Below are 12,563 nucleotides of genomic sequence, written 5' to 3' on the forward strand. Positions count from 1 at the left end.
CTTTTACATCAGGATGAATTTAGTTTTAAGAAATGGCCCATGTTACCAGTTCCTGTCAAATACTCGTTTGAGAAATGAGCTGCTGGATTGGCTGTAAAACTAATCTAACAGCATAATTTAACTTGGCTAAGTCATAAATACTAATAAATATTTTCCTGTTCTGATTGAGACTGTATTGTGTTGACTAGAATGATGTATGAGACATAAACAAATGTACAAAGAAATTACACACTCTTTCAATTTTCAGAATTCATTAATCAGTACATGTTAAAAAAAAATGTTGGTTCTTAGCAGGTCTTAAAATCAGATAATTAAAACCCCAGATTAACAGAAAAACATATAACTCTGTGTTATGTCTAAAAAATGAAGTCAAATTACAGACAAGACAGTCAAGACAAAGACAAAGCTCCTTTGCAACAATCTGAGAGACTGATAAAGTTATACCAGAAAAAAAATACTTTGTTACAAGTTCTTGCTATTAAAGGTGGTTCTACAACCTGTAACCTTTAGTTTTTAGCAGACTGAAGAAGCACCTGTTATGCTGTTGGAGCTGATCTGCTTACAACACATTGTTTGTTCTTCTGCCTACCTGGTTTGTAACAATTGAGTTACCAGTAACAGTATGGACCAGTGTGGACCATTCTCTTGTAAACCCCAGGAATGGTCTCTTTTCCAGCAGATTAGCAGCTTCTGAAATACTCAAACAGCCCTTGGTTCAGTTACTTATGTCACCCCATTCTGATGTTCAGCAGGTCATCTTGACCATGCCTGTTTGCTTAAATATAGGTGTTGCCACGTGATTGGCTGATGAGATATTTGTGTTAATGGTCAGTTGAACCGATGAAGTGGCCAGTGAGTAGTTTTTAAGGCATCTTGCTCTAACCTTGATCTCTGATTGTGTTTAACAGGTTACCTTGCATATGCACCGTGTCTGTTTTCCCAGATTGCTATTATTTCTGCCCACATTTTAAAAATCGTTTCCCTTGATTAGGCAGCTGCAATATCTATGAATCCTCTGAGTCTAATTTGGCATGCGGAATTGCTCTCATTCAACAATTGTTAAATGCAGTGTTTCTTTTTGTGGCATTCGTGCTCTATTTAATTTAATCAGCACTCTTGTGTATTGGGTATCATGTGTTTTGGAACTGAATCACTTGCTTTTTACTCTGCTTACCCTTAATCAGTTAGTCCAGTTCACCCTGTCCGCTCTTAAAAGTTGAACTTTTCTCTCTGCCTTGACTGCAGAGAAGCCAGCCACAACAGCTTTTGCTGCAGCAGCCACTTTCTCCTCACCTTGCTTGTGCTCCCTGACTTTGATATTGGAAAAGTTGTGGCAGTCTGAGAGATGCAGAACCATGTGAACAAGCTCAGCCGGTTTGAGGAGACAAAGGTTGAGGGAAGCAAAGGTAAAACTAAAGCTATCATTATTTTCAACTTTGGGAAAATGATGTGCAAAGGGGCTTGGTCCTCGCTCCTCGCTCTGCTGCCTTTTTTTGTGGACTGAGACAATCCTCAATAGGCTGGATTACAGTAGGTTATGATATTTTTAGGGATTGCAAAGCAGTATGCTCAAATCGCCAGCGACAAACAATACTGAAACAATATCAAATCTTGAATGAATATTAGAGTCTGCTACCTTAGAATAGCTCTTATATAGACAGAATGAGAGGAGGAGTGAGCTGCGGCATCCATCATCATGACCATAAAGCAAGCACACACCTTCAGGTGAATCCCTGCGGCCCGTCATATCCAGAAAACACTTTAGTCAGAAAACATATCCTCACCCAAGTCTGACAATGAGCAGGGTGAGGGACTAAACTGAATTTGCATATAAATGAATTTGGGAATTACTATCAGTTTGTTCTTGAAGGGAAGCATTACTTGTTTGAGTGTATAGAGTAATAGTATGTTGAGGGCATGTAAGCGTATGTACAAAGACGTCTTTTGCAGACGTTCATGCCTTCCATCATTTATGCAGGCGATATCTGCATCCAGCCAGTCAAAGGATCAGTCTGACTTTTATTTTAAGGGGAGCTCTTTTAACCACAATTATCAATAATAGCCATCAATTTCATGGCTTATAGGTAAATGTACCTATTTTCTCCCATAATTAGCTTCTCTTCATTGGCTTAAATCCTAATAATTTCACATTCTTCATCTTTCACACTCTTTCTTTAAACGTTCCTTTTTGATAAAGCTTATAGTTGGTGCTCCCATCTGGCACAGTTATTTGAGGCAGCTCTTCCATGCGCCCAACAACATTTCTCATAGAGGTTTATCTGATTGTTGGGGTTCTCTCTCTCAGATTTTGTGTGGTCGTTACTGAACAGTACAAAGCACCTTGAGAAGACTGTTGTGAACCGGAGCTATATAAATGAAATGGAGTTGAAAGGTCTTTTACAGTGACAAATACACAGCATAAATATGTCCTCCATTAGTTATTGTAAGATTTCACCACTAGCTTTCCTTCTTCAGACCCAAAACAGAAAGAATGTGTGATCTGTCACAAAGCAAACTTCTCTCCAGTTCTTTAGTTGTGGAATGTATGAAAAACATTTACAGTCAGTGTTTACTTTGTGTTGTAACATCTGGTAAACACTTGTATTAAATCTAGTTTTTTTTTACATGTTTCAACAGAACACCAGTGATTTAAGAATTGGCATCTGATATAGGAGAGGCGTGCACTTTTGTTGTGTATTAAAAAGGTACAATTGGGGATCCAGAGTGTGAGCTGTTGATTGTTTTTATATATATTTGTCATTAGTTTCAGAACTTAATAAAGTAACTAGATATGTCTTGAGTTAAAATCTGAAGTAAAGATTTTAACTCAAGACAGAGGTTTGCGTTTATCCTTAGTTTGTTATGTACGGAGCCCCGCAGGGGACATGGGAGAAAAAAAATTAAGAGGGACTTTTGCGAGATCTCGCAAAACAAACTCGGGATCTCGCAAAAGTTTTAGCCGCATTCTTCGGAGGCCGCCAGCTTGAATGTTTACATAACTACATTCACGCCTCAAAATATCTTAAAAGTGTATTTTGTGACCCAGAAAGAGTAATATTACAACTAAATAGCTGCCGCCATTGTTGGAATTCAACTTTTGCGAGATCTCGCAAAAGTCCGTCTTAATTTTTTTTCTCCCATGTCCCCTGCGGGGCTCCGTAGTTATGCAATTTAGGGAAATAAATTATAATTCTTCTTAAGGAAGCTATTTTTTGTGTGTGTTTAAATATGTTTGTAAATTGAAAAAGAACAGATATATTCTGAAGACATTTACTTTTAACCATTTGTTTATATTCTATTTACAAAATAAACATTTCTGTAATTTCATTCAAATCCAGTCAGTTTCCTCTAATTCAAAACAAATACTACTCTTACAATCTAGGCATCTAGGCCTAACTATCCTACTTCGGGGTGGTATAAGATGCCAGGGGGACTTTATTTGTCGGAGAAGAGTTGGTAAAACGGACGATTCAGACGTCTGGCTGAGATGAAGTTAACATCTATGCAACCACTTCCTGTTAAAATAGAGTGAAAAGTCCAAAATGCATGCTGCCCTTCTCTGCAATTTGCACATTCTGCAAAGCTATCCAGAGAGTCACTCTGGATTCTGTCGCATTCTGGTTTTGGCCCTCAGGCTGCATGCTTGACCTACTAATGGAATGCAAAATGTAATTTCTTTAAATTAGCACCACTAAATGATTCAATTTGGATGTCATTTTTGCTCTTAAAAATACAGTATGCTGATGTTTTTGTAAAAAGAAGCCACAGCTTACATTGAACAGGTAAAAAACATCACACAGTCAAAAGACACGTCCCTTTATAGTTTTTAATTTGAAAAGCTAAAAATGTTAATTTTTACCTGATGAGAGAGCATGAGATGAGAGCAGAAATATGTGCAAAAGGATCATTTAAAAAGTAATTTAATTGGGCAATGGAGAATTCAACATGGTTATTTAATCAGGAAAGTTGGATAATAAGAAGAGTAATATAGCAAGATAGTAAATGCATAAGAAAAGTAATTAAACCAAATAATAAAAAAATAGGACATATTCAGTAAATTATGAATTTTGTGAATTGATTAGATGTTAGCTCGAAGTAAATGAGTTTCTCCTCTTGCCTGGAAGTTTGGGGTCTAATATCTTACAATATTATGATGTCTTAATCACCATGTTTTTTTAATTACATTGAACAGAGTGTGGCTATTGACAGGCAGATTATAGGGGAAGAGTATTACATAATGAAGGATTTGCTTTATGTCAAGACACACTGAGAAAATAGTATGCCATGCATTAAAGGATAGGCCATATGATGTTGCACAATTTAAATTTGAACACATCAGCAGCTTTTAACACAAACACAGGAAGTTGAGGGGGTTCACCACACAATGTCCAGTTTAGTGTGTAAATGTAGTCTTTGTTTAAATTTCACTCTAAAGTAATAATAACGGGGATTTTTCAGGATTTAAGATTAAATCAACACTCATCTGTTTCAGCTGTGCGGTACATAAGCAGTGATGGATTTTTCTCTCCTGCTCGCAGGAAACTAATGAAATATGTGATGTCTTACAAATGCTTCCATTAAGTGCGACATCATCCTTTTTCTCTATTTCCCATGTGTCAGTAAGTGGCTTTCAGGCCTATGGGAGCCTTCCACAACTCTCATTAGAAACTCAGTTGTGACCCTGCCTTAAACATGTCATCTTACGAGCGTCTCTGAGGAACCATGCATTACTTAAAGGGCTCATTGATTACCAGCAGAATCACTCGGCTTCTGACTGTCAGCCAGGTTGATGAATCCAGAGGGCCGTGGACATCCGCCGACTCCGCCAGCCACCCGCAGTTCAATTCCCTCCACATCAGCGCATCGGTCAATACCGCTTTCTATCGATAGGACACTGAGGAGAAAGGAATGGGTTTTCATCACCTGAACTGCCCACTGGTACTGACAGCTGTCAGCATCTTCAAAGATAAAATCAGAAGTACTAAATAATAATAGCTGGCTGCGCTGGAAAGGGCCAGCCCATGAAGACTTCAGACAACCATGTTTACCTTTAGCCGGGGGTATAATTACTCGCAGGTGATTGGGCGATTGAATCAGCCATTGATTCTCACTGATTGTGAGCAGACTGACAACAGAGGAGTGCATCTCTCACTCTCAAGATGAGCAACTGTTTGCGTGCCTAAAATCAACTCAACTAATTAAGACTGTGTTGTCTCCCGCTGCAAACAATCAGATCACTTATCTTTGTGAAATTTAAGATTTTTGGTATGGAAGAGAGGCTGTGCAATTACAGTGTTGTGCCTCCCTTTAAATTCACTGAGTTCTGAGGTGCATCCATTAAATTAAAAAGCCTGACTTGCTATGAGGGGGGGGGGGGGGGGGGGGGGGGGGGGGGGTGCCGTGTCTTGGTGTGCACACACAGTGCAACTGATTGAAGGAGAATGCCACTGATGGAAAATGTGCCAACTGCTGAAGGAAGAGAGCAGTAGATAAAACAGGAGAGATAAATATCCCATCAGCCTCAGGCATGGGATTTAATTTTCCTCTATGAGCATTTCTACTTCAGCTTGGAAATTGATCATTTATATTCCCACACCAGGTGGAAAAGTGGAAGGGCTTGTGTGCACGGCGGTGTGAGTGTGAAATTCGATGTGTATGTGTCTGGAGGAGAGAGAATCTGAGGGGAGAGAATGCATGAGAGCATAACTAACCACACCGAGCCCAGAACAGCGATTCACGGCGGCGATACAGTTGTTACTCAGTTAAATGATTCAGCAGTAACAGGATAAACAGAAAAACAAAACAAATATCAAACTGACAGTCTGCTGGGGAAAAACCAACAGAAGCTGACAGGTAGATTAACGCAATCCCACAGCCTGTTTAGCTCCCAAGAATAACATGATCATATTAATCACGCCTATTGATTGATAGCCACTCTGCTAGTTGACATCTCTATCATGCATCACCAACTGCGTGGTATTCACACGTGTGCAGTCCCTCCAGCTGCAGTCATGTTTCATCACGGTATATCCAGCGTCAGCCTGCTCTTCACCCATCCTGGCGTTCTATAAAACATTATGCTGCTTTTATGTACATTATTGGAGATATGCAACACATACAGCGTGTTCAGTCATGTCCTTGTCAGCTTTTTTTTCTCATAAATAGACATCAGTGCTTGTGTGGGCTACGTGTACACCACTGTTGAAAACAATCTCTTCAGCCACGCACGGTGACATTAAGATCACTTGACAACAACACACAAATACTCCCACGAGGCAGAACATGGAAACGCATTTGCATTGACTCAACTGCTCAGCTGTAATACCTTTCAGAGCTTTAGGGCCCTGCTGGGAGGCAGAAGTGTGCAGTGTAGGTTTGAGATAATGACCTTGTTTATACTACGGCTTAAAACTGTTTCACTGCAGTGGTAGGAAATAATTCCCATTTTGAACACCAAAAACAGCGTGTTAAAATAGTATTTAACTGCAGTTGAAAACTGGTCAGTGCAACCAGATGTCGCCTTTTTACTTTTAGTCGCTACCTTCTTGGTATTTAAAAGCGGTCCAGGGACTCATAAAGTCCTTCTTCACCAGTACCTACTTGCTCAGCTCGACTATGTGGTAGTACCTGGTACTAGGTAAGTTTTTTAGTTCAAATCAGCCGGGATTTCAAGCGATCTGAAAATGTGACATCAGCAGACTGCCACCGAATAGCTTGTCAGCGGTGTGACTCGATGAGTCATGAGAGCAATTCCTTCAAGAAAATCAAAGCCACCATTGTTGAAAGCCAGCAATGAGGGAATTGGCTGCACAAAAACCAACACTATGGTTACAGAGTCTGACAAAAAGCCAGACACCGAGCAGCAGGTGCATCATCACCTTGACGTCCACCATGACTGTGTGGCATCACGAGACTTTCGGCTGCGTTGTTATGACAACTTCATGCACAGTGTAGGTACTAAGGGGAAAACGCTATTTGCGTTTAACCGGAACGGCACATCCACAGATGGAAAGCATTTACACGCGTTTCCAAGAAATAGACTTAATTTACTAGTGGACAATCCCTTTGCTAGCTTTTGGAAAATTCAGTTGTTGTGAACCAACCTCTACTGCCCTATCCTGTTTTCATGTTTCCCAGCCAAAAAGCTCACCCGATCACTGAATTATATCCTGCTGTTCAGGTAACACCATTATCTTGGGCTGCAGCTATGAACAATGGTCCATGTTCTTATCTGGTGCAAGCTAGGGCTATGCTAACCGGAAGCTGCTAAAAGACAGATGATTCACATGCTGCTCGTATGACCTCCCTAAAGGTCTGCTCTTACAGAGCAAAACAAAGATCACTGTTGTCAACTACAGTTCAAGATTTTGGAGTTATTAAATCACATCACATCCTGCCAATTGGAGGACACAAATTTTTACAGGATTTACATAACACCGCCTTTTTGACCTGGAAGGTCCTCTTATCTACTAACCATTGTATTGAGCATGGAGTGAATCCTGTAAGAAAAGGAACTGCTTAATTTTCCATCCATTTTCTAAACTGCTTATCCAGTTCAGATACGTGTGGGGGCTCGACCCTATCCCATGTGTGACAGGATGAGAGGAAGGGTACATCTGGACATGTTGCCTGTCTGTTGTGAGGCTAACACATTTGCTTAATCTTTTTCTCATTTATTTGGTTACATTCTGAAGGAATGTTTTAAGAATACTTAAATGTCAGTTAATTCCATTACATAAGATTAGATTTTAAAGGAAATGGAAATGCCAAGATGATAGATGCCGTAAGGATTGTACATTACTGTGTAACAGTCTTGAGACATTTCACATTTTTTTGTATTTTGCATTCAAGGAGTCATATAGTTTTGTATTTCTTTCAAAAGTGACCTTAAACAGTAATTTTCCAGGTTTTCTGAAGTTCTTTCAAACTTTTGCTTTGGACACTGACTGTTTATTTTTAGTCCAGTTCTTGTACCTCACATTTTTTGGCACTTTTTTTAATTAATCCACTTAAGAGTGACATGTGAATCATTCAAGTCTGAAAATAATTACAAAGCCATTTATAAGGCTTTGGGACTTTAATGAATGAGGGGGAAAGTTCCAATATAGCTGAATTAAAAGATTTCTGCCAAAAAATCGAGTGGGCCAAAATTCCTCCATAGCGATGTGAAAGACTCATTGCAGAAACTTGTACAAACAACAAACTGTCCAAACTCTATTTTTGATTTAATACTGTATCCGTGTATTTTTACACAGTATTCAATAATTAGCTTAATTCCCTTCTCCTAGCACAATGTAAAGAAATAAGGGATAACTTATTGACAAAGTTCCATCATCCTAATTTTTTTTAATTCAATCAGCAGTTTGTTAGCACGGGCATTTTACTTTATATTGTATTTGTATTTATTTGTCTCTGATTTTTATTTCTCTTGTGTACAAAAAAGAAAATCATCCATCTAATGACCCACCTATCTAACTAACCATTATTAATTAATAATGGATTGCATTTATATAGTGCTTTTCGGGACCCCTCAAAGCGCTTTACAATACCACTATTCATTCACACACTGGTGATGGCAGCTACAGTTGTAGCCACAGCTGCCCTGGGGCAGACTGACAGAGGCAAGGCTGCCATATCGTGCCATCGACCCCTCTGGCCATCACCAGTAGGCGGTAGGTGAAGTGTCTCGCCCAAGGACACAACGACCGAGACTGTCCGAGCCGGGGCTCGAACCGGCAACCTTCCGATTACAAGACGAACACTCAACTCTTGAGCCACGATCGCCCCCAAATTATAAGAAACAAACCTTTGGAACAGCTTTCTGTATCCCGTGTATAAGTGTGCATAGCACATAGGATGTTCTTTGGTCCAAGGAATCCCATTTACTGTAGTGTTTTCAAGAGTTTTATTCTGTCCACATGGTCACAGACTCACTAGAGAGACTGCTAATTAGTGTCCTGTTTTATATATGTGTGTGTGTGTATATATATAAATTAGGGGTGCAACGATACACAAAATTCATGGTTCGGTTCGGTTTGATACTTTGGTGTCACGGTTTGATATTTTTTCGATACAAAAAAAATGTTCATGCCTTTTTATTAATTTGTCATTTATTAAATTTTCACGGCACATTATGCACCACATCTCTGTGCGTTCATCATTTGTTTGAAGCCAGCTCACCTCCTGCAACCACTTTTCCGAGAATACGCGCTTCTTTTGTGGTTCCTCGGTGGAGGAACACCAAAGTAATTGCTTAAAGGAGCTTCTTCGACATCTTTAAGAGTTCTAAACAAATGTCTGTCCTCCTCTTGAAAATCTTATGTACGCAAACAGGCGTTGCAACTTCTTATCTTGTGCGCGTTTGTTATTTTGACAGCGAATGCGCACCTGTGGACCACTTATGTGCAGCCCTGGTTATTTAGCTCGTCATATTGCAGCCACAGAAATTATTTTGTCCATGAAACCATAAAGCTGCACTTTCTTTTTGCCTTATAGTCTGATTTGTCATAACTTTTCCGTTTTGTGGTAAGCTTTTCTTTGGCTGTCACTTCTTCACCCTGACCTGTCTTATTTGGCTCAGCAGAACTAAAATATATATCCTGCTGCTTTTACACACGCACTCACATAACGCTCAGCGATTCCCTGCGCAATCAACCTCTCACATGTTTAAGCTGCGGGAGATTTCACTTGTCATGTTTGCATAGTAAGCTAACGATTGATAAGACGATGTCAGAGGAATTGGTGCGCAAATTATCATCACTCACCAATCAGTGCTGTCGCTCTCTATACACAGTTCGTGCGATTGCAAAGTGAAAGCAAAAAACAAGCGCAAATTCAAACGCGATTTCAATATGTCACATATTCACAGTAGCTCACCGATGCCAATGACATAATTACCCAGCTACAAAAGAATGCAAAAGCATTGACATATATTTTTCCTTCCTACGATAGGCCGACGGGCAGGGCAGGGCAGCCCGACTGGAAAAATTGCTAGCCCCGGGACGTCGGGCTAGCGATTTTGCGAGCCCTGTATCTGATTGAGGAATCACTCATCTTTGGAAAAGAGAGTTTATTACAGAGAAATGGCTCTTTCCAAAATAAAAGCTATACTATACGCTTCTTCTGGGCTATATTCTCAGCAGCATATTAAACATATCAGGTCCCCATAAGGAGAATCATGTGCTAACGGCTGTCTAAATGACTCGGGTAAAGTTTGTAGCATGCGTGCTTGTTGTTTTTGTCTGCTTCCACTTGTCTTTGCACTAGGATGATGTTGGCGTAAATGTGCAGTCATATTCGTTGTGTTCCCACTAGTGCTGTCAGCCTTAATCTGAAATGAGGTTAACGCCACAACACGGCAAATCTACGTTAACGAGCTACCGCGGATTGCCCCATGTGTGGGGCTGGACGGCCAACACATTAACGAGCTAACTGCGCTAACGCAGTAGTTCCCACCCATGTAATTGAGCATTGTTGGCACATCCAACATACTGTTTTACTTTGGTCCGTGACGCGCTTACCTTCAGGGTCATACATCACATGAAAACCAAAATAGTTCCAAACGCCAGATCTGAATGAGGGTGGGGGAGGTTCAATTTGCCATGTTGCAAGGAGAGCTTAACTTCTGTCTCGCTAGCTTGCCCTGCGCTCAGTGAATCTGCGTTCGACTACTCCGCCTAGGCTGCACTGTCGAGCGCAGATCCACTGAGTGCTCAACACAGACAGCACCGTCAGAAGGAAAGTTGATAAAATAAATTAAAAATGTTGTATTGTTCGATACATATGCATACCGAACCGAAAGCACTGTATCGAACGGTTCAATATCGATATGAGTATCGTTGCACCCCTAATATATATATATATATATATATATATATATATATATATATATATATATATGAAGGAAACAATTTCTGGTATTATTTATTAATTTATGCACACACATGGATGTTTTGCTCCTCCTGCTACATCCACAAAGAAAATACAACACTGATTTATGTCAACACAACAAGCATATAACATACTTGGGACCTTTGGTCTTTGGGAAAATGAGAAAAATGCACATAACCAGAAACAAGAAAATAAGGGATTTCTTGGAAACTTTCCTCCCAGTACGGGGTTCCAGACCCTAAAAATTCAGAGAATTGCTTTTCTAGGTTGTTATTGGAGGAAATGCTAATAAGATGCAGCCTTAGAACTGCAATAGAATGGAGAAATGTCAGTCTAAACACATGCTAAGAAAATAAAAAATAAAAAGATGTATCACTGTATATGCTGGAGTTTAAAATTAAAAACATCTATGCCATTTGAACGTGCACTGAATATTAGTACATAATATGCAATTAAAGCAAATTATGTTGCGTGTAAAAATCTAGTTTAGGCAGCATGAATGCTGGTAGATCTTCAAGTGTACAGATATGCAATCATGCATAGTAAAAATATAATTATATTTTGTGAACTTACAGCAGCACTGCAGTCTGAAACAGCTTTAACAAGTTTGATAAAAATGTGTTTCCCCTTTAACAGCAAAGGACTAAAGAAATGATAGTCGCCACTGATCTGAATTTGGAGGAAAAAGATTTTAAAAAAAAACATCCTTAAAAAAAGAAATATAATTCATCTTCTGCACCTTCTGATTGCGATTCAAGTGATGCCCTTGGTGGTGGCTCCCATGGGAAAGGCTCTGGGGGAGCTGGGCTAATCAGATCGCTTCGTTCTAAATTAGACCTCCAGGGAATAAAATGCCCAAACAAACCGAAACATTAAGTGTGTTTCTCCGAACACAGAGCGACAAGAAAGATTTCCCCTACAGTGCTGCTGAGATTGGACTACCTCTTCTCCAGCTAGGTTCTCTCTTATCTCGTCCTGGAAATGTTTTGGTACATTTTTGTCCCCCCTGTAACCCGCTTCTTGTTTTCTTACTCTTTAAAACACAGTGTTCTCTTGTCAGGCACAAACAGAGCAGGTTCCCACAGCTCCGGAGGTCCGACAACAACAGCAGACTATCCAATCAGCTGTCACTCCATGTCTCATACCAACAGGGAAGTAGCTTTCCTCCCTGCCACTGAGCACAGAGGCAGCCAGCAGTGCTGCTATCTAGCATCCCCACTTAGGCAAAAAGGTGTAATTAGCTGCTACAAATTACAGGATCCTGTTTCTAATTATGTATGAATGTTTGCCTTTAAAAAAGACTTACATATTAAAGAAGGAACTTGCTGTTGTAATGAATATATTAATGTCCAAAAGTTACTTGTTAGAATTTATGCAAAACTTGGCTGAATGTCTTTGCTATGTTTATCACAGGGGATTCTAGACAGCATGCAGTTTGAATGAGATACTGATGAGAGTAAGGAGGGACACTGCAGTGCCAGTGACCTTCAAAGATAGAAGGCAACAAGGCAAAACAAGGCATGAGTTTGCCTAACAAGGCACACTCATGAGCTGCGTTATCTAACATGCATAAATTAAACATAACCTTTGGAACTGAACTTAATCTGTTGATTTTTCTGTACTTTCGCAGCACTACCGTCACTCTTTTAATGCATGCGGAAGCCACTAATTAT

The sequence above is a fragment of the Neolamprologus brichardi genome, chromosome 1, assembly GCF_056152115.1.
Source record: "Neolamprologus brichardi isolate AB-2024 chromosome 1, ASM5615211v1, whole genome shotgun sequence".
NCBI lineage: Eukaryota > Metazoa > Chordata > Actinopteri > Cichliformes > Cichlidae > Neolamprologus > Neolamprologus brichardi.